This window comes from Cnephaeus nilssonii (genome assembly GCF_951640355.1).
Source record: "Cnephaeus nilssonii genome assembly, chromosome: X".
In the NCBI taxonomy this organism is placed as follows: Eukaryota; Metazoa; Chordata; class Mammalia; order Chiroptera; family Vespertilionidae; genus Cnephaeus; species Cnephaeus nilssonii.
Window position 1 is genome coordinate 40,937,647 of NC_137071.1, and position 24,847 is coordinate 40,962,493.

The 24,847-nt window shown below is 39.7% G+C and overlaps 1 protein-coding gene across 2 annotated transcripts in view; it reads right to left on the reverse strand.

The window, feature by feature from the left end:
• Positions 1 to 24,847, reverse strand: part of UPRT (uracil phosphoribosyltransferase homolog) — an 83,755-nt gene that overhangs the window by 55,311 nt on the left and 3,597 nt on the right. The window lies entirely within an intron of this gene.

Here is a 24,847-nt window from a genome sequence, read left to right on the forward strand (position 1 = left end):
CAGGTTTTCACCTTCCATCCACCTTGCCATATTACCAACATAAATAACCTATCTACTTTATCTCTAATACTTTTTGGAATGAGAATGGTACAAACAAATAAATCCTATACTTTTGCCATTGCTTTCAAGAATGCATAACCGAATTTCTAAGATCTCTCTCTCAAATTGTTAATTATTTGCCATTGCTTTCAACAATGCATAACCGAACTTCTAAGATCTCTTTCTCAAATTATTGACAATTTGTTCCTTTTGCCTATTTTCAATCAAATAATTTGTTCCCTTGACTTTCTGACATTTTCCTGTACATTTTTTTTTCTGGTCAATCCTTGCATATCCTGAGGTATCCAAGTAATAATAATACCAGACTGCACCTACCCACAAGCTGTTAACCAGTCAAAAAAGAAAATGTTACAAGGCTGACAATTTTTTCCAGTACATAAAAATCAAGTATTATTTCTCCTTCTCCCATACAAGTTAAATGACTTAACTGAACAGACTGAGATGCAGTTTATGTATTTAAAAATCTTCATCTGCCTATACATAGCATACCTAAAACGTTCCCTAACACAGCATCAAAATGGCATATGCAAACATATATTATCTCAGTATACCATCAATCATGACTTTTTTCAAATGCATATGCGCATTAATGGTATACTAAGATAATATATGTTTACATATGCAATTTTTCTTGTATTCACTTTCTCTGACATGAAAAATTAATGAAATATTCCCGATACAAATGGCATTGGGTTTATTAGAATAACAGAGCTCTATCACATTATGGATATTAATGTAACAGGAAATCATAACAGATTAGATATATTAGAATATAGCTTTTAGGGCAACCAAGATGGTGGCATAAGATATACACCTGTACATGCTGCCTCTCACAACCACACCAAAACTACAACTAAAAGACAAAACGACTATCACCCAGAACCATGGGAAAGCTGGAAGAGTAGAAGTTCTACAACTAGAAGGAAAGAAAGAAGCTCACTGAGACTGTGTAGGAAGCCCAGAAGCTCAGAAAAGCAGAGGTACGGTGGTGCGCGCGAATCGGGCTGGTGACTGGGTACGCTGTGTTTTTTTTTTTTCAATTGGAAGGGAGACACAAGCTCCCTACTGCTCTAAGCTCCAGTTTCTGGCAAGACTCTGGGGACCCAGACTCCTACGGGGAGAAACTGGACTGTCTGGCATCGGGTCGGAAAGTGAGGGTGGCTCTCTCACAGAGGTGCGTGAAGGAATCATTATTTACTGCGCTGGGGTGCGGGATGTGGGATGTGGAAACGCGGAGATGAAGAGATGGCTGACTGGCAGCCATTGCTGTTTGCCACGCCCTAGTGATTCCCTGAGACCCTGCCCCACCCAATTTACAAACCCACCCAAACTGTGCGCAGCGGCTTTTGCATATGAATAGCCTGCTCTTTCGCAACTTAACCTAACAAATTCCAGCTGGGTCAGACAGCTCCAAAACTTCCAAACCCCAAGCAAAGAGGAGAAATCTGCAGATCTCGTTGTAGCTCCTGCTGGGTGGCCTCAGACAGTAGCTGACTTGCACCTCCTTGGAGATCCAGGAACCAGTGTACCTAGAGGTCAGTGTGAGACGACACCAGATTTCAACTCCTCACATACATAAGTGATGCACTCAGGAGGCAGATTCAGCGAGCACCAAAGCCCCACTGAAGCAAGTCCTGCCCCATAAGGGTGTCTCCAGCACAGCAGTTCTTCCATTATAGACACAGCTGATCCTCACAGCCAATTGGCCTGGAGGTCAATTCCTCCCAGGTACCAACAGCAATCAAGGCTTAACTACAACAAGACTGTGCACCCAGCCCACAAAGGGGTGCAACAACAGTGTCTACCTCAGGTGATTGGGGAGTCTGAGCCACTGGGCCCTATAGCTCACCTACGACACAAAGCCACTCCATTAATACAGGGAAGCAGCCAAATTGTGGAGACAAACAAACAGGTCACAAATGAAAGAAATGGAAGAAAGCAAACTACAGGATATAAAGTTCAAAACCACAGTTATAAAGTTACTCAAGAATCTTCTAGAAACCGCTGAGAAACTTAGTGAGACCTCTGAGGAACTTAGTGAGACCTTCAAGGATCTTAATGAGAATGCCAAAAAAAATGGAACAGGACCACTCAGAAATTAAGCATACACTGTCTGAAATAAAGAATAATATACAGAAATCCAATAATAGACTAGAGGACCCCATGAATCAAACGAAAGATTTGAAATATGAGGAGGCAAAAAATACCCATCCAGAAAAACAAAAAGAAAAAAGAATCCAAAAAAATGAAGATAGTGTAAGGAGCCTCTGGGACAACTTCAAACATACCAACATCCAAATTATGGGAGTGCCAGAAGAAGAGAGAGAGCAAGATATTGAAAACCTATTAGAAGAAATAATGACAGAAAATTTTCCCTACCTGGTGAAAGAAATAGACTTACGAGTCCAGGAAGCGCAGAGAACCCCGAACAAAAGGAATCCAAAGAGGACCACACCAAGACACATCATAATTAAAATGCCAAGGGCAAAGGCAAAGAGAGATTCTTGAAAGCAGCAAGAGAAAAGCAGTTAGTTACCTATAAGGGAGTACCCATACGACTGTCAGCTGATTTCTCAACAGAAACTATGCAGGCCAGACGGGAGTGGCAAGAAATAGTCAAAGTAATGAATAGCAAGAACCTACAACCAAGATTACTCTACCCAGCAAAGCTATCATTCAGAATTGAAGGGCAGATAAAGAGCTTCACAGACAAGAAAAAGCTAAAGGAGTTCATCACGGCCAATCCAGTATTATATGAAATGCTGGAGGGTATTCTTTAAGAAGAGGAGGAAGAAGAAAAAGGTAAAGATAAAAATTATGAACAAAAAAGTGACAACAAATACATATCTATCAACAAGTGAATCTAAAAATCAAGTAAATAAAAAATCTGATGAACAGAATAAACTGGTGAATATAATAGAATTGGGGGCATAGAAAGGTAGTGGACTGACAATTCTTGTGGGGAAGGGGGCATGAGGGGTGTGGGAAGAGATTGGATAAAAATCTTACACCTATGGATGAGGACAGTGGCGGGGGGGAGGGCATGGGGTGGGGGGGAATCAGGTGTAGGGGAGCTATGGGGGGAAAAAAGAGGAACATCTGTAATAATCTGAACAATAAAGTTTTATTTTAAAAAATGAATATAGCTTTTAGTTAAAATGATTAAATTAGTCCTTCTCAAGAGTCATAGTTGCACTAGAATGTAGTAATGTCTTAGATGCTGCAGACCTGACTGTAAAACAAGTTTAAGAAGGTATTCTCTGCTTAAGATGACAGAAGAATATAGCCTGGTAAGCATGAAATATATAGCCTTGTTCTTTTCTTTCTGTTCTTAAGATAATGTAACTGACTCACAAAGCCAAGATGTTTTACCTAACTCTCTTTCTATTCAACTACAGACATAGTTAACTAGATCAGGGCAGGATGCCACTAGGAGCTGAATAAATTAGATAACTGAAGCTTGCATAGAAATTGACCAATCAACACAGCCCATGACCCTGAACCCCTTACTCATGACTTTTTCCCTTAAAAGCCCTAAAGGATAAGTCATTTGGAAGTTCTGGTATTAAGTAATACAGCTTTCCATTTTTCTTATTTAGCGTTCTGGGGGGAAAAAGTGACTGTATTTTCTCCACTGCAAAACTGGGTATTTGGTGTTTGGCTCTGCTGTGTGCCAAGAGGGATGAACTGTTGTCCTGTTCAGTTACTTTTATTCTCTAAAATATGGACCATAATTGAGCAATAGCAAGAATATAGGTCTATCCTATATAATAAAAGCCTAATATGTAAATTGTCCCCTCGGGCAGTCTTTAAACTGTGAGTTCGACCACTCGCAATGACATGCACTGACCACCAGGGGGCATCGTGGAACATGGCAGGTGTGGGCGATACGGCGCTGGCAGCAGGTGGTAGTGGAGGCGCTGACAGCCCCAATGGGCCCCAACTAGAGCAGGACAGTGTTGGGATGGTGGATCAGGTGAGCGGGTGCCACCAGGCCATGGTGGGGTGAGCGCAGGCCCAATCGCCCCACTGATCGCCCCTCAGACAGTGACCAGCAATGGGGCCAGGGGGCAGGGCCACTGCCCCGCTCCCAGGTGTTGAGGGAGCCAGGTGGGGGGACTGGCCCTGGCCAATCATCCTGCAGGCAGGATGGTGGAGCAGGTAAGGGGGTGGCACCAAGCCAAGGCAGGGTGCCAGGTGGGGTGACAGGGCTGCAGGGATGGGAGCACAAGCTGGGGCTGTGAGGCTAGGGGTGTGAGCTGGGGCCCAATCTCTGCAGGCCACCCTTAGGGACCCCACCCATGCACGAATTCGTGCACTGAGCCTCTAGTATTCTTTATATATATAAACTAGAGGCCCAGTGCACAAAATTCATCCCTCAGCCTGCCTGCACCCTCTCGCAATCCGGGACCCCTTCAGGGACGCCCGACGGCCGGTGTAGGCCCAATCTGCAATTGGGCCTACACCGGCAGTCAGACATCCCTCAGGCGATCCAGGACTGCTGGCTCCTAACTGCTGGCCTGCCTGCCTGCCTGCCTGATCACCCCTAACCACTCTGCCTGCCTACCTGATCACCCCTAATCACTCTGCCTGCCTGCCTGATGCCCCTAACTGCTCACCTGCCTGCCTGATTGCCCCTAACTGCCTATGCTTGCCTGTTTGATCACCCATAACCACTCACCTGCCTGCCTGATCACCCCTAACCACCTCTGCCTACATGCCTGATCACCCCTAACCACTCGCCTGCCTGCCTGATTACCCCTAACCACTCGCCTGCCTACCTGATAAACCCTCATCACTCTGCATGCCTGCCTGATTGCCCCTAACAACTCACCTGTCAGCCTGATCACCCCTCACCACTTGCCTGCCTGCCTGATTGCCCCTAACCGCTCGCCTGCCTACCTGATTGCCCCTAACTGCTCATCTGCCTGCCTGATCGCCCCTAACTGCCTCTGCCTCGACCCCTGCTGCCATGGCTTTGTTTGGAAGGAGGTTCGGAATGACATCCAGAAGGTCATTTGGCTGTCCAGCCTAATTAGTATATTACGCTATTATTATAGATATTCCCGAAACTCAGAAAACCCTATTCACACACACCTACTACATAGAGAGCCCACTTAAAAAAGGTTTTGTGTTATGTACTGTGATTTATAAATGAAACCATACAAATACAATAGCACCCTTCATTTCTGTTCTTAATCTTCACAACATGCTTGTCAAGAAAGAAAAAGTCAGTGGACTACAAAAGAAATACTGAAGCCTAATGCCCTGTCTTCTAGACCTGTACAATGTTGTTTTTGTCTAGGCACCCAGAACCCAGTTTTTCAATAGGGAAGGAAACTCTGATAGGTCTTAAAGAAATATCCAGTAACATATCTTGGTGACACATCTGAAATGTGTGTTTTTAATTTCTGAACAGTTATACATAAATTTATTACACAGAAAAGTTATATTAGTTTAAGTGATCAGAGTTGACCAAATCTGTTAACTTTACTTTGGAATCAGACATTTTAATACCTTTCACACTTTCCCCCAAAATACAAGCTTCAGCTGATAACTTTCCCATAGTAATTACCTTCTCTACATTCCTAAAAATGAACTATGAACTAATATGAACTGTCATCTCTTTATAAGTATTTGACTTCTAATTAAAGCATTCACTGCTGACTCAGAAAATAGACAGACGTGTTCCGAGCCTTGTCCCGGAGCGGAAAGAAAGAGCAGCTGAGTGTCGCACGGGGAGTGTTTGTTGGCAAGTAAAGGGACAACTAGATTCCAGGAGAAAGGGGGCACTGCTGGATGGGATTCCCCTGACCGGGCAGCCCCCACTGCTGCTGGGTCCCCTCCCAGGGCTACGGGCTCAGACGGGGAAACCACACCATCGTGAATGAGAGAGTGGATCTTATTGGAAGCCTACAAATCTACAGCTGCGGCAGCCACCGAACAGCTGCAAGCCCCAGAGAACCAGTCTTCAATTGGCGCAAACATGCGGATACGGGGGAGCTCTGCACGCCACCACGAAAGGGTCAGATTTCGCCTGGGATAAGGAGACAGAGAACTACATAACCAGACATCCAGAGAATAGAGACCATGGGGAGAAAAACAAACAGCCACCAAATGAAAGAAAAGCAGGCATCACCAGAAAAGGAAGTAAACGAAATAGAGGCAAGCAACCTATAAGAGAAAGAATTCAAAGAAATGGTCATAAGGTGGCTGAAAAGAATGGAAGACAAATTCAACAATATGAGTAAGAACCAAGAGGAAATGAAAAATGACATCGCTACTGTAAAGAACTCAATAGAAAGCATCAAGAGTAGATTAGAAGAAGCAGAGGACCGCATCAGGGAGCTGGAAGACAAGGCGGAAAAAAAATTCCCAAGTAGAGCAGCTTCTAGAAAAAAAATTAAAAAGCAGGAGGAGAGCCTAAGGGAACTTTGGGACAACACAAAACAAAACAACATCTGAATAATAGGACTTCCAGAAGAAGAGGAAACTGAGCAAGGAATAGAAAACCTGTTTGAAGAAATAATGACAGAAAACTTCCCTGATATAGGGAAGAAAAAAAAAACACACAAATCCAAGAAGCTCACAGAGTCCCAAGCAAAATGAACTCCAAAAGACCGAAGCCAAGGCACATTATAATTAAATTGGCAAACACCAATGACAAAGTAAGAATCTTGAAAGCGTCCAGAGAGAGACAGAAAGTTACATACAAAGGAACCTCCATCAGACTAGCAACTGATTTCTCAACAGAAACTCATCAGGCCAGAAGGGAATGGAATGAAATATACAAAGTCATGCAAAGGAAGGGTCTCAGTCCAATAATACTGTACCCAGCAAAGCTATCAATCAAAATTGAAGGTGAAATCAGGAACTTCACAGACAAAAAAGGACTAAAGGAATTTATCACCACCAAACCAACAATGCAAGAAATGCTAAAGGGTCTGCTGTAAAAAATAATAAATAGGAAGTGAAGAAGGAACACAGGGGTAAAGAATAAAAATGGTGACAAATAAGTAACTATCAAGAATAACTTAAAATGGCCAAAACCAGTTTGGCTCAGTGGATAGAGCGTCAGCCCGTGGACTGAAAGGTCCCAGGTTTGACTCCGGTCAAGGGCATGTACCTTGGTTGCGGGCACATCCCCAGTAGGGGGTGTGCATGAGGCAGCTGATCCATGTTTCTAGCTCTCTATCCCTCTCCCTTGCTCTCTGTAAAAAATCAATAAAATATATTTTTTAAAAAATAAGAATAATAAAGATCAGAGCGGAGATAAACGACATAGACACCAAAGAAACAATACAAAAGATCAACAAAACCAAGAGCTGGTTCTTTGAAAGGATAAACAAGATTGATGAACCTCTAGTCAGGCTCAACAAGAAGCAAAGAGAGAGAACCCAAATAAACAAAATCAGAAATGAAAGAGGTGAAATAACAACAGACCCCGACGAAATACAAAGGATTGTTACAAAATACTACCAACAACTCTATTCCAACAAACTGGACAACCTGGAGGAAATGGACATATTCCTAGAAAAATACAACCTTCCAAAACTCAATCAGGAAGAATCTAAACAGCTCAACAGGCCAGTAACTATGGAAGAAATTGAAGCAGTCATCAAAAAGCTTCTGGCAAACAAAAGCCCGGGGCCAGACAGCTTCACAAGAGAGTTTTACCAAACTTTCAAGGAAGAACTAAAACCTATCCTCCTCAGACTATTCCAAAAAATTCAAGAGGAAGGAACACTTCCAAGCTCCTTCTATGAAGCCAGCATCACCCTAATACCAAAACCAGATAAAGACAACACAATGAAAGAGAATTACAGACCAATATCCCTCATGAACATAGATGCCAAAATCCTCAACAAAATCCTAGCAAATCGGCTCCAGCAATACATCAGAAAGATCATACATCATGACCAAGTAGGATTTATCCCAGGAATGCAAGGATGGTACAATATCCGCAAATCAATAAATGTGATACATCACATAAACAAATTGAGAGATAAAAATCACATAGTCATATCAATAGATGCAGAAAAAGCATTTGACAAAATCCAACACCCTTTCTTGATAAAAACTCTCAACAAGGTGAGAATAGAAGGATCATACGTCAACATAATAAAAGCTATATATGATAAACCCACAGCAAACATCTTACTCAATGGGCAAAAACTAAAACCATTTCCCCTAAGAACAGGAACAAGACAGGGATGCCCACTCTCACCACTCCTGTTTGACATAGTACAGGAAGTATTAGCTATCGCAGTGAGGCCAGAAGAAGAAATAAAAGGCATCCAAATTGGAAAAGAAGAAGTGAAGCTGTCCTTATTTGCAGATGACATGACATTGTACATAAAAAAACCAAAAGATTCCATCAAAAAACTAATAGACTTAATAAAGGAATTCGGCAATGTAGCGGGATACAAAATTAACGCCAAGAAATCTATGGCATTTCTATACACCAATAGTGAACATACAGAAAGAGAGACTAAAAAAGCAATCCCATTTACCATCGCACCAAAAAAATTAAGATACCTAGGAATAAACTTAACTAAGGAGGTAAAAGACCTATACGCGGAAAACTACAGGACACTGAAAAAAGAGATAGAGGAAGACGTAAACAGATGGAAGAACATACCATGTTCATGGATTGGTAGAATCAACATAATTAAAATGTCCATACTACCCAAAGCAATCTACAGATTCAATGCACTCCCCATCAAAATACCAACGGCATATTTCACAGACCTAGAAAGAACTCTCCAAAAATTCATCTGGAATAAAAAAAGACCCTGAATAGCCGCAGCAATCCTGAGAAAGAAGAATAAAGTAGGAGGGATCTCAATACCAGATTTCAAGCTGTATTACAAAGCCACTGTTCTCAAAACAGCCTGGTACTGGCACAAGAACAGACATATAGATCAATGGAACAGAATAGAGAATCCAGATATCGACCCAAACCACTATGCTCAATTAATATTTGACAAAGGAGGCATGAACATACAATGGAGTTAAGACAGTCTCTTCAATAAATGGTGTTGGGAAAATTGGACACACACATGCAAAAAAATGAAACTAGATCACCAACTTACACCATACATAAAAATAAACTCAAAATGGATACAGGACTTAAACATAAGACGGGAAACCATAAAAATACTAGAGGAATCCACAGGCAACAAAACCTCAGACATATGCCAAAAGAACTTCTTCACTGACAATGCCCCTAGGGCAATGGAAGCTAAAGAGAAAATTAACAAATGGGACTACATCAAAATAAAAAGCTTTTTTACAGCAAAAGAAACCATCAACAAAACAACAAGAAAGCCCACTGCATGGGAGAACATATTTGCAAATCCTATCACTGATAAAGGCTTAATCTCCAACATCTACAGGCAGCTTATGCAACTTAATAAGAGGAAGGTAAATGATCCAATAAAAAAATGGGCAACGGACCTAAACAGAATATTTTCAAAAGAAGACAGAAGGAAGGCCAAGAGACACATGAAAACATGCTCAAAGTCACTTATTATCCGAGAGATGCAAATCAAAACAACAATGAGGTACCATCTCACACCTGTCAGAATGGCTATCATCAACAAATCAACAAACGACAAGTGTTGGCGAGCATGCGGAGAAAAAGGAACCCTCGTGCACTGCTGGTGGGAATGCAGACTGGTGCAGCCACTGTGGAGAACAGTATGGAGTTTCCTCAAAAAACTGAAAATGGAACTCCCATTTGACCCAGTAATCCCACTCCTGGGAATATATCCGAAGAAACTAGAAATACCAATAAGAAAGGATATATGCACCCCTATGTTCATAGCAGCACAATTTACAATAGCTAAGATTTGGAAACAGCCTAGGTGCCCGTCAGCAGATGACTGGATCAGAAAACTGTGGTACATCTACACAATGGAATACTATGCTGCCATAAAAAAGAAGGAATTCTCATCATTTGCAGCAACCTGGATGGAATTGGAGAATATTATACTAAGTGAAATAAGCCAGTCAATGAAAGAAAAATACCACATGATCTCACTCATTTATGGATAATAAAGAACATTATAAACTGATGAACAAAAAGATAGATACAGAGACAGTAAAGCAACAAACAGACTTTCAAATTACAGGGGGAAAGTTAGGGAGGGGTGGGGAGATAATAAATCAAACGAAGGACTTGTATGCATGCATATAAGCATAAACAATGGACGCAAAACTCTGGGGGGTGAGGGCATTTATGGGTGTGGGGTGGGGGGGGTATTGGTAAGATATGTACACATATAATACCTCAATAAAAAAAAAGAAAAAGAAAGTAAAAAAAGAAAGAAAAAAAAAGAAAAGGGCCAACTAGAAATTAAACATACACTGACTGAAATAAAAAATATTATAAAGAGACCCAGCAGCAGACTAGAGGAACGCAAGAATCAACTCAAAGATTTGGAATACAAAGAGGCAAAGGACACTCCTCCAGAGAAGCAATAAGAGAAGAGAATTCAGAAAGTTGAAGATAGTGTAAGAAGCCTCTGGGACAACTTCAAGTGTACCAACATCAGAATTATGGGGGTACCAGAAGAAGAGAGAGAGCAAGATGCTGAAAAACTATTTGAAGAAATAATGACAGAAAACTTCCCCCAACTGATGAAATAAACTTACAAGTCCAGGAAGCACACAGAATGCCAAACAAAAGGAATCCAAAGAGGATCACACCAAGACACATCGTAATTAAAATGCCAAGGGCAAAAGACAAAGAGAGAATCTTACAAGTAGCAGGAGAAAAACAGTTAGTTACTTACAAGGGAGCACCGATACGATTATCAGCTGCTTTCTCAACAGAAACTATACAGGCCAAACGGGAGTAGGAAGAAATAGTCAAAGTGATGAATAGCAAGAACCTACAACCAAGACTACTCTACCCAGCAAAGTTATCATTCAGAATTGAAGGGCAGATAAAGAGCTTCACAGATAAGAAAAAGCTAAAAGAATTCATCACCAACAAACCATTATTATATGAAATGTTGAAAGGTATTCTTTAAAAAGGGGAAAATAAAGAAAAAAGTAAAGATAAAAATTATGAACAACAAATACATATCTATCAACAAATGAATCTAAAAGTCAAGTGAATTAAAAATCTGAGGAACAGAATAAACTGGTGAACATAATTGAATCAGGCATAGAATAGGAGAGGACTGATAATTCTCAGGGGGAAAGGGATGTCTGTGTGGGGGGTACAGGAAGAGACTGGACAAAAATCATACAGCTATGGATAAGGACAGGGGGGTAAGAGAAAAGGGGGGGTGGGAACCGGGAGGTGGGGAGATATGGGGGGGGGAAGGCGAAACAATTGTAATCTGAACAATAATGATTTATTAAATTTTTTTAAAAAGAAACACAATGGAATGCTTAAAGAGTAGACTAGAAGACTCTGAGGACCGCCTCAGCGAATTAGAAGACAAAGTAGGAAAAAACTCACAAACACAGCAGCAACTGGAAAGAAGACTTAAAAAGCAAGAGGAGAGCCTAAGAGAGTTTTGAGAGAACACAAAAAGAAACAATATTCGCGTAATAGATTACCAGAAGGAGAGGAAGAGAAGCAAGGAGTAGAAAACCTGTTTGAGGAAATAATGACAGAAAAATTTCCTGATATAGGCAAGAAAAAAACCACGCAAGTCCAAGAAGTAAATAGAGTCCCAAACAAGTTGAACCCCAAAAGACCGACACCAAGACACATCGTAATTAAATTGGAGAACACCAACGACAAAGTAAGAATCATAAAGGCTGCCAGAGAGAGACAGAAAGTTACCTACAAGGGCTCTGCTATTAGAATATCAACTGATTTCTCTACAGAAACACACCAGGCCAGAAGGGAATGGAATGATATATACAAAGTGATGCAAAGCAAGGGACTGAATGCAAGAATACAATACCCAGCAAGGCTATCATTCAAAATTGAAGGTGTAATCAGGAGCTTCACAGACAAAAGAGGTCTAAGAGAGTTTATCACTACCAAGCCAGCAATGCAAGAAATGCTAAAGGGACTGCTGTAAAAAGAAGAAAGAGAAAGGCAAGAAGAAACACAAACACTAAGGAAAAATATGACAACAAACATGTACTTGTCAATAATAACATTAAACGTAAATGGATTAAATGCACTAATCAAAAGACATAGGGCAGCTGAATGGATAAGAAAACATGACCCATATATTTGCTGTCTACAAGAGACCTACCTCAGAGCAAAGGATTCACACAGACTGAGAGTGAAGGGATGGAAAAACATTTTTCAAGCAAATGGAAATGAGATAAAAGCTGGGATTGCGATACTTATTTCTGATAAAATAGACCTCAAAGTAAAAACTATAATAAGAAATAAGGAAGGCCACTATATAATACTAAAGGGAACAATTCAACAAGAAGATTTAACTCTGGTAAACATTAATGCACCCAATGCAGGAGAACCCAAATACATAAAAAATCTCCTGGAAGATATCAAGGGAGAGATCGACAACAATGCAATCATAGTAGGGGACTTTAATACACCACTGACATAACTAGATAAATCCTCTACCAAAAAAATCAGCAAAGAAACAGCAATTCTAAATGACACACTAGATCAGTAGGACATAATTGACATCTTCAGTGCATTTTACCCCAAAGCCACAGAATATGTGTTCTTCTCAAGTGTACATGGGACATTTTCAAAAATAAGACCACATATTGTGTCACAAGCAAAAACTCCCCAAATTCAAAACATTGAAATAATATCAAGCATTTTCTCAGACCACAATGGCATAATATTAAAAATAAACTACAATAAAAACATTCCAAAAAAACAAAACACTTGGAGACTGAATAGCATGCTATTAAACAATGACTGGGTTATCAATGAAATCAAAGAAGAAATTAAAAACATCCTGGAGACTAATGACAATAATATCACAACATTGCAAATCCTATGGGACACAATGAAAACAGTCCTGAGAGGGAAGTTTATAACTTTACAGGCCTACCTCAAAAAACAACAAAAAATGATAATAAATCATCTAACTCAACAACTCAAAGAATTAGAAAGAGAGCAACAAGAAATGCCCAAGGTGAGCAGAAGAAAGGAAATAATAAAGATAGAATATAAATGAATGACATAGAGATAAAAAAAAAAAAAACACAATAAAAACGATCAACATAACCAGAGCTGATTCTTCGAAAAGATAAACAAGATTGATGAAACTCTAGCCAGGCTCACCAACAAGCAAAAAGAGAGGACCAAAATAAACAAAATCAGAAATAAAAGAGGAGAAATAACAACAGGAACCCACTGAAATACAAAAGATTGTTAAAAAAAAATACTATGAACAACTATATTCTAATAAACTAGACAACCAAGAGGAAATGGACACGTTCCAAGAAAAATACAACCTTCCAAAACTTACTCAGGAAGCTTCTAAAAATCTCAATAGGCCAATAACTATAGAAGAAATTGAAGCAGTCATCAAAAAGCTTCCAGCAAACAAAAGCCTGGGGCCAGACGGCTTCACAGGGGAGTTTTACCAAACATTCAAGGAAGAACTAAAACCTATCCTCCTCAGACTATTCCAAAAAATTCAAGAGGAAGGAACACTTCCAAGCTCCTTCTATGAAGCCAGCATCACCCTAATACCAAAACCAGATAAAGACAACACAATGAAAGAGAATTACAGGCCAATATACCTCATGAACATAGATGACAAAATCCTCAACAAAATTTTAGCAAATTGGATCCAGCAGTACATCAGAAAGATCATACACCACGACCCAGTAGGATTTATCTCAGGGATGCAAGGATGGTACAATATTCGCAAATCAATAAACGTGATACATCACATACACAAATTGAGAGATAAAAATCATATAGTCATATAAATTGACGCAGAAAAAGCATTTGACAAAATCCAACACCCTTTCTTGATAAAAACTCTCAGCAACGTGGGAATAGAAGGATCATACCTCAACATAATAAAAGCCATATATGACAAACCCACAGCCAACATCATACCCAATGGGCAAAAACTAAAACCATTTCCCCTAAGAACAGGAACAAGACAGGGATGCCCACTCTCACCGCTCCTGTTCAACATAGTGCTGTAAGTACTAGGCATTGCGATCAGACAAGCAGAAGAAATAAAAGCCATCCAAATTGGAAAAGAAGAAGTAAAACTTTCCTTATTTGCAGATGACATGATATTGTACATAAAAAACCCGAAAGACTTCATCAAAAAACTATTAGACTTAATAAATGAATTTGGCACTGTAGCAGAATAAAAAATTAATACCAAGAAATCTATGGCATTACTATACACTAATAGTGAACTTACAGAAAGAGAGACTAAAAAAGCAATCCCATTTACCATCACACCAAAAAAATTAAGATACCTCGGAATAAACTTAATTAAGGAGGTAAAAGACCTATACGCGGAAAACTACAGGACACTGAAAAAAAGAGATTGAGGAATACGTTAACAGATGGAAGAACATACCATGTTCATGGATTGGTAGAATCAACATCATCAAAATATCCATACTACCCAAAGCAATCTATAAATTCATTACACTCCCCATTAAAATACCAAGAGCATATTTCACAGACCTAGAAAGAACTCTCCAAAAATTCATCGGAATAAAAAAAAGACCCCGAATAGCTAGAGCAATCCTGAGAAAGAAGAACAAAGTAGAAGGGATCTCAATACCAGATTTCAACCTATATTACAAAGCCACTGTTCTCAAAACTGCCTAGTATTGGCAAAAGAACAGACATATAGATCAATGGAATAGAATAGAGAACCCAGAAATCAATCCAAATCACTATGCTCAATATTTGACAAAGGAGGCATGAACATACAATGGAGTCAAGACAGTCTCTTCAATAAATGGTTTTGGGAAAATTGGACAGATACATGCAAAAAAATGAAACTAGACCACCAACTTACACCATACACAAAAATAAACTCAAAATGGATCAAGGATTTAAACATAAGACAGGAAACCATAAAAATACTAGAGGAATCTACAGGCAGAAAAATCTCTGACATATGCCAAAAGAACTTCTTTGCTGATACAGCTCATAGGGCAAAGGAAGCTAAAGAGAAAATAAACAAATGGGACTACATCAAACTAAAAAGCTTTTGCACAGCAACGGAAACCATCAATAAAACAACAAAAAAGCCCACTGCATGGGAGAACATATTTTGCCAATGATGTCAACGATAAGGGTTTAATCTCCAACATTTACAGGGAACTCATTCAGCTTAACAAAAAGAAGATAAACAACCCAATCAAAAAATGGGGAACTTATATAAATAGACACTTTTCGAAAGAAGACAGAAGGAAGGCCAAGAGACATATGAAAACCTGCTGAAAATCGCTAATCATTAGAGAGATGCAAATCAAAACAACAATGCGGTACCATCTCATACCTGTCAGAATGGCCATTATCAACAAGTCAACAAATGACAAGTGCTGGAGAGGATGTGGAGAAAAAGGAACCCTCGTGCACTGAGTGTGGGAATGCAGACTGGTGTAGCCACTGTGGAGAACAGGAAGGAGTTTCCTTAAAAAACTAAAAATAGAACTCCCATTTGACCCAGTGATCCCACTTCTAGGAATATATCCCAAGAAACTGGAAACATCAATCAGAAAGGATATATGCGCCCCTATGTTCATAGCAGCACAATTCACCATAGCTAAGATTTGGAAACAGCCTAAGTGCCCATCAGCAGACGAGTGGATTAAAAAACTGTGGTACATCTACACAATGGAAAACTACGCTGTGGTAAAAAAGAAAGAGCTCTTACCATTTGCAACAATATGGATGGAGATGGAGAACATTATGCTTAGTGAAATAAGCCAGGCAGAGAAAGATAAATATCACATGATCTCACTCATTTGTGGAATATAATGAACAACATAAACTGATGGGGAAACAAATAGATCCAGAAACAGAGAAATATCAATCAGAACGTCAAACCTCAGGGAAAAAATTGTGAGGTAACCAGAAACCCAAGAATGCCTGAGAACACCTTTCTAGCCACGCTAGCAATCATCAGATGTATGGTAATTTTACCTGGGATAAGAGGGTAAGAATTTTGGACTTATGCTCCTGACCCTTCATGGGTAAGACCCCTTACGTGGGCTGATCCCCTGACTAATGTAGTTACCAATAATACCAAACACCTTGGTCATCCAGGAGGTCCATGGGTGGGGCAAGAAAGTATAAATACACAGGAGTCTCCACCCAGCTTCCCTTTTGTATGACACAAAATCAAAACAATGCCCCTTTGGATGTACAATTAAAGAGAGGTTTCTGGCTTGTGAGGACACCAAAGAAAGGGTGTCACTACTATCACTACTTGCCCCCAGTAGAGGTGCAGAAAATGTAACTAACACCTTGTCTATATAAAAAGAAATGGACAGCCAATTTGAAAGGGAATTGCCATGGACTAGAACAAAGAATATCCATACATGATATTATTCTACACTGTCATTAAAATTTTTCCCAGTTTTGGATAACCCCCAGTACTTATAATAGTTCCTCGAACTCTTGGGGATGAAAAAATATAAAAATATAAAAATAAAAGTAATTTAAAAAATCATCTGTTTGGTGCTTGGAGACAAATGTAACACATCTCTTGATATTTTAGAATTACAACAGCATAATATACAATTATCCCAAGCAAACTTACAAACTGATTCTTTGAATGTCTGGCAGCAATTTAAAAAGGACATGTAAGGATTTAATCCATTTCATTGTGTAAAGGGCCTCCTGGGAAGGCACCTGAGAATTCTTTATTGGTCTCTCTTACCCTTTAGGCCAAGAGGGACCCGCTTCTCACAATTCAATTGCTCACAGCTGTTGCATGAGCTCTCTGTTCATGTCGAGGCTGAAGTCTCGTGATGACCAGTGCCATGGATCTGTCTCTTGCCCAGTGGGGCAAACTGAGCCCTCCCTGGAGAAGAATCCCGGGTTCACCAAGATATGTGATCAGTGCTGGGGCCCCGCCAGCAGGCGAGGAGATCCCAAGGCAGGTGCTGAGCATGGAGGCCATGGGGGCATAGGCTACCAAGGAGACAAAACTGAATCTCATGTCACCCTGCTTGGCCCCGGAGGATGGCTTGTTAGCTAGAGACGGGTAAGATTACTCAGGGAAGGAACAACCTAAGACAGGCACAGTCGCAGTGGGGCCATCAGGAGAGAACTTGGGGGTCAACAGAGGTGGGGCACAGAACCTCACCTCCCCCAACATTGCAGGGGCCTGAACCCTAGCCCCTTCTGAGGGAGGTCTCCTGCCCCCATGGCTGCTTCATGCTTCCCTTGCCCAGTTCAGATCAGGCCCCAGGTGACCGACAGAGACTTGGCCGACATCAGCTGCCCTCTCCCTCCAACAAGAATTGTTTGAGTTGTCTTGTACCCATGGTGTGGGGAAGTGGATTTATGATATCTAAATCCATCCTACCACCAGGAATGCTCAGGACCTACTCAAGAAGGCAAATAATCCTTTCCACTAATATTTACAGGGTAAAATAAGATTGTTGTTAGAGTAATAAATTTGACAATAAAATAGTAGCCAAGTTTTCAGGCAAATTTAAATTGGCTAGTTGAAACAAGCAAATATGCTAAAAAAAATTAATTGTACTGGACAAAAAGGTGTTCCTAAAGTGTTAACTAAAATTTTTATTGGTACTTCATATCATGATAAAATTGCGCACCACGTAATGAAACTAAAACAGTAATATTATAGTGCAAATAATTAAAATTTAAAAGCCATCAAGACTACATTATAAAATTTTCAAAAGCCTCCTAATATTTAAATCAAGAAAGGAGAGGGGGGGATAGTAGAAGAATATCATGTAAGGAAAAATAACTTGTAAGTAAATTATATCTAGAAAATTAATACTTTAGAAAATTAATTGTAAGGCTAAAAGCAAGACACCCATGAAAAACACACAAGGTGTCAAAACAAGCCAGAGGAAAATCATTTGGGCAAAAAATGAAATAGGATCCCAAGTCAAATTTATAGAAAATACTCCTTTATTAACTTTTGGTCAAGAATATTATTGTATATTTTCAGAAAAAAACTCTGAGACCATGTGGATTCCAGAAACAGAGAGGAATCGACAGAACTACTCCAACCATGAAGACAGAAGAGAAGCAGTCCAGAGATGGAAGACACCGAGGTCGCCTTGCCATACTAGCTGTTAGCAGCTGTGCATCACTGCAGGTTGCCCAGGACCAAACCAGAGAGTTGGACCTGCATTAACAACATTTATCCACCATCCAGAACTGAAATGTCATTGCTGACATGTACACATAAGGAACTGTTGACATTGAAATTGGGTCTCAAAAGAACTGTTGACCCAGAAAGAAACTCACTACAGACTGATTCATTTGCCTGTCAGCATAACCATTATTGCTTTTCTCATTTTCGGTTCTTATAAGTGTATTTCTAATAGCACATGATCTCACTCATCTAAGGGAAATAATGAACAACACAGACTGATGAACAAGAACAGACCCAGAAACAAGGAGGCATGGATCAGACTGTCGGGCCTCAGAGGGAGGGTAGGGGAGGGTGGGGATAAAGGGGAGAGATCAACCAAAGGACTTGTGTGCATGCATATGAGCCTAACCAGTGGTTAAGGACAACAGGGGGGTGGGGGCATGCGAGGGAGGAGTTTGGGATGGGAATGTGGGGGATGCGGACAAATATATGATACCTTAATCAATAAAGTAATTAAAAATAAATTTTAAAAAAATCCAAAGAAATGAAACACATGGAGAATAAACAGCATGCTATTAAGCAATGACTGGGTTACCAGAGAGATCAAGGAGGAAATAAAAAACATCATGGCAACAAACGACAGTGAAAACACAACAATCCAAAATCTATGGGACACAGCGAAATCAGTCTTGAGAGGGAAGTTCATAACTCTACAACACTACTGCAAAAAAAAACAAGAAACAATGTTAATAAATTACCTAACCCTACAACTCACAGAGTTAGAAAGAGAGCAACAAGAAAAGCATAGTGTAAGCAGAAGCAAGGAAATAATAAAGATCAGAGGAGAGATAAACAACATAGAGACCAAAGAAACAATACAAAAGATCAACAAAACCAAGAGCTGGTTCTTTGAAAGGATAAACAAGATTGATGAACCTCTAGCCAGGCTCACCAAGAAGCAAAGGGAGAGGACCCTAATAAACAAAATCAGAAATGGAAGAGGTGAAATAACAATAAACCCCACCAAAATACAAAGTATTGTTAAAAAATACTACGAAAAACTCAATTCCAACAAACTAGACAACCTGGAGGAAATGGACATATTCCTACAAGAATATAACCTTCCAAAACAAAATCAGGAAGAATCTAAACAGCTCAATAGGCCAATAACTGTGGAAGAAATTGAAGCAGTCATCAAAAACCTCCAGCAAACAAAAGCTTGGGGCCAGACGGCCTCACAGGGGAGTATTCCCAAATATTCAAGGAAGAACTAAAACCTATCCTCCTTAGACTATTCCAAAAAATTCAACAGGAAGGAACACTTCCAAGCTCCTTCTATGAAGCCAGCATCACCCTAATACCAAAACCAGATAAAGACAACGCAATGAAAGAGAATTACAGGCCAATATCCCTCATGAACATAGATGCCAAAATCCTCAACAAAATTCCAGCAAATAGGATCCAGCAGTATATCAGAAAGATCATACACCACAACCAAGTAGGATTTATCCCAGGAATGCAATCATGGTACAATATCCACAAATCAATAAACATGATACATCACATAAACAAATTGAGAGATAAAAATCACAGTCATATCAATTGATGCAGAAAAACATTTGAAAAAATCCAACACCCTTTCTTGATAAAAACTCTCAACAAGGTGGGAATAGGAGTGTCATACCTCAACATAATAAAAGCTATATATGATAAACCCACAGCAAACATCATACTGAATGGGCAAACACTAAAACCATTTCCCCTAAGAACAGGAACAAGACAGGGATGCCCACTCTCACCACTCCTGTTTGACATAGTACTGGAAGTATTAGGCATTGCAATTAGACAAGAAGAAGAAATCAAAGGCATCCAAATTGGAAAAGAAGAAGTAAAGTTGTCCTTATTTGCAGATGACATGATATTGTCCATAAAAAAACCCAAAAGACTCCATCAAAAAACTAACAGACTTAATAAATGAATTCAGCAATGTAGCAGGATACAAAATTAATGCCAAAAAATCTATGGCATTTCTATACACCAATAGTGAACTTACAGAAAGAGAGACTAAAAGAGCAATCCCATTTACCATTGCACCAAAACAATTAAGATACCTAGGAATAAACTTAACCAAGGAGGTAAAAGACCTATACGCAGAAAACTACAGGACACTGAAAAAAGAGATAGAGGAAGACATAAACAGATGGAAGAACATACCATGTTCATGGATTGGTAGAATCAACATCATCAAAATGTCCATACTACCCAAAGCAATCTACAGATTCAATGTACTTCCCATTAAAATACCAATGGCATATTTCACAGACCTAGAAAGAACTCTCCAAAAATTCATCTGGAATAAAAAACGACCCCGAATAGCCACAGAAATCCTGACAAAGAAAAATAAAGTAGGAGGGATCGCAATACCAGATTTCAAGCTGTATCACAAACCACTGTTCTCAAAACAGCCTGGTAGTGGCACAAGAACAGACATATAGATCAATGGAATAAAATAGGGAATCCAGATATCAACCCAAACCACTATGCTCAATTAATATTTGACAAAGGAGGCATGAACATACAATGGAGTTAAGACAGTCTCTTCAATAAATGGTGTTGGGAAAATTGGACAGATACATGCAAAAAAAAAATGAAAATAGATCACCAACTAATACCATACAGAAAAATAAACTCAAAATGGATACATGACTTAAACATAAGACGGGAAACCATAAAAATACTAGAGGAATCCACAGGCAGAAAATCTCAGACATATGCCAAAAGAACTTCTTCACTAATACTGCTCCTAGGACAATGGAAGCTATAGAGAAAATAAACAAATGGGACTACATCAAAATAAAAAACTTTTTCACAGCAAAAGAAACCATCAACAAAACAAGAAAGCCCACTGTATGGGAGAACATATTTGCAAATGTTATCACTGATAATGGTTTAATCTCCAACATCTACAGGCAACTTATACAACTTAATGAAAGGAAGATAAATGATCTAATAAAAAAATGGGCAACTGACCTAAATAGAATCTTTTCAAAAGAAGACAGAAAGCCAAGAGACACATGAAAACATGCTCAAAGTCACTAATTATCTGAGAGATGCAAATCAAAATGACAATGCGGTATCATCTCACACCTGTCAGAATTGGTATCATCAACAAATCAACAAACGACTAGTGTTGGCAAGGGTGCAGAGAAAGAGGAACCCTTGTGCACTGCTGGTGGGATTGCAGACTGTTGCAGCCACTGTGGAGAACAGTATGGAGTTTCCTCAAAAAACTGAAAATGGAACTCTCATTTTTATCCAGTAATCCCACTCCTAGGAATTTATCCCAAGAAACTAGAAACACGAACCAGAAAGGATATATGCACCCCTATGTTCATAGCACAATTTACAAGAGCTAAGATTTGGAAACAGCCTAGGTGCCCGTCAGCAGATGAGTGGATCAGAAAACTATGGTACATCTACAGAATGGAATACTATGCTCCCATAAAAAAGAAGGAATTCTTACAATTTGCAGCAACCTGGATGGAACTGGAGAACATCATGCTAAGTGAAATAAGCCAGTCAATGAAAGAAAAAAAACCACATGATCTCATTCATTTGTGGATAATAAAGGACATTATAAAATGATGAACAAAAAGCTAGATTCAGAGGCAGTAAAGCATCAAACAGACTGTCAAATTACAGCGGGAAGGTTAGGGAGAGTTGCGGGAGATAAGAGATCAACCGGACTTGTATGCATGCATACAAGCATAACCAATGGATGCAAAACACTGGGGGGTGAGGGCATGTATGGGGGGGGGGGGGATGGTAAGATATGTACACATATAATACCTTAATAAAAAATAGGGAAAAAAAAGATGCATAAGTTCCTTATATATTTTGATTAACCCCTTATTAGATGTATCATTAGTTAATATCTACTCCCATTCATTAGGTTGTGTGTTTTCTTTTAAGGAGTTTGGATTTTATTCCAAGTATAATGAAAGACAGTGCAGAGTTTTAAGTAGGGGAGTTTTTTATAGTTTTTTAAGCAACAGGTAAAAGGGAAGTAGAACATAAAAGGGTTTTTTTTTTCAGATTTAAACTAAAGGAATATTTCATTTAAAGTTAATTTGTAGTGAAAGCTCTAAACATATAAACTCTATTTCCATAGTTACTTTGTTGCTATGCAATCACTAAAATAACGAATAGTTCCAAGGTTGGTCATGGTATGCAGATGATTTATAAATGATTTTACTGCTCCTTCTTTCACTCTCATAAAAACACTAGAGTCCCAGTGCATGACATTCGTGCATTGGGGGGGGGGGGGGGGGCTCAGCCCAGCCTTTACCCTCTCACAGTTCACAGTCCGAGACCCCTTGGGGGATGTCCAACTGCAGGGATCAGGCCTAAACCAGCAGTCGAACATCCCTCTTGCAATCTGGGACCACTGGCTCCTAAAGGCTTGCCTGGCTGCCTGCCCGATCACCCCTAACCACTCGCCTGCCTGCCTGATTGCCTCTCACCACTCACTTGCCTGCCTGATCACTCCTAACCACTCACCTGCCTTTCCGATTGCCTCTACCTGCTCACCTGCCTGCCTGTTTGCCCCTAACTGCTCACCTGCCTGCCCAATCGCCCCTAACCACTCACCTGCCTGCCTGATTGCCCCTAACCACTCGCCTGCCTGCCTGATCGCCCCTAACCACTCTGCCTGCCTTCCTGATTGCCCCTAACTGCCCACCACAGCGGCTTTGTCTGGAAGGACATCTGGAATGACATCCAGAAGTTCGTTCATCTGTCCGGTCTAATTAGCATATTACACTTTTATTATTATAGATACCCCTGGTGAAGTACTTGGAGCCAATCTAATCTGACTTTTAAAAATGAAAAAAATAGCTTTTACTAACTGCCAGGTGCAAGTCATCAAGGCTACAGCTCTTTAATACCTCCTTAAAAGCTCATAAAATACTGTCATTAATTATTTACTTGTACCTCAAAGCAAAGTTCAATGTAAACATTCAAAATCAGGTAAAAATAAAGAGAAACTATTACTTTCCCTTAGAACCCAGGTTTCAGTCATTCAGAAGTGTATTTTTTATAATGATTGCAATATTAATACCCCTATGTGCTAGGTACTGTGACAGGCCAGACCTTTCTGCCTCCTTGGGATCCAGACTAGCTCCTGAGACATTACTAGGGTATGCCCAATAAATATTATAACAGAAGTATGTATAGTTAAGAGAGGCAACTTCCTCCCTCCTAGCTTAAAAGCCAGTAGGAAAATTCACATGAAATACTCAGGGAAACCAAAAACATATCCATGTTTTAAACAACTTGCAGGTGACAGTTTTGGGGTTTTTTTTTTTTTTTTTTTTGTGTGTGTGTGTGTGTGTGTGTGTGTGTGTGTGTGTGTGTGTTTTCTGTAGTGGACATTTTGGTTTTGTCCAATTTGAAGGGTAAAGTTCTGAGATTTCTCTTGTCTCAGGGTGATGCCAGGCCAGGCTTTCTAGGCTAGTTCTGTTTAGTGTGTGGAATCCTTGATTCAGCCTATATCTTAAATTTGAAGCCAGGCAAATCACTATACAAAAGGCAGTGGCCCAGCCTGAGCACAGCACAATCACCAGAGGTGTTTGTAAAGCTACAGGTGGTCAGGTTCCACCCAAGACTACTAAGAATGAGAAGTAAAAACAGAAAAAAGACTCCCCAGGCACTTCAGTTGCACAGCTTTGGTTAAAAATATTATATTACCTAATCAGATTACTCAAATCACATTAGGCTGCACTCACATTAGAACTGCACAGGATGTTCATACAGCCTAACGTTAATTTTCTCCACTCCAGGTAACTAAAATAAAGTCACAAGACTGAATGTACTCTTTCTTTAATGCTAGTTCACAGACTAAACTTGCTAAGATGGTTCAACTTTCATACAAGCTTCAAACTGAGGCCATGGCAACCCCCCTTTGAGAATAAGTATATAGGAAATATTCAAATATTTGACTGCTCATGAAACAGCTTTACTTGAATGTTTCAGGAGACAAAAGAAAAAAAAACAGGGAGGGACGCTTATTTTTTAAATATACTGTATTGCCTTAACTATGAGGTCATGACCAATAAGGGAAAAGTGCATTACACTCAGATTTTCCTGGGTTTAGAACAAAAAGGTAGCAGCAGGGGAAGTATGTGTGGTTTAACCCACTGCAACAATAGAAATTGGAATTGAAGGAGTCATTTCTCTTGTGTGACCCATGTATAACAATAAATTATCTGACCATTGACGTTTTTAATTACTGCACTCTCAGTGAGATAAAAAACCATTTCCTTGATATTCCACAATATAACCAACATAAAATGTTTCAAATATTGCACATTTTTAATCAGTCCCATTTTCTCAATCTTGCCTGCTTTATATAGTTACAACAACATGCATTCCTCCTGGCTCAACCCTATTTCCCCATAGCAAAGTCAATTCAGAAAGCAATCCCTTCACTAGATAGGCACTAAATATTTAAAAAAAAAATAAAAGGAATAACAAGT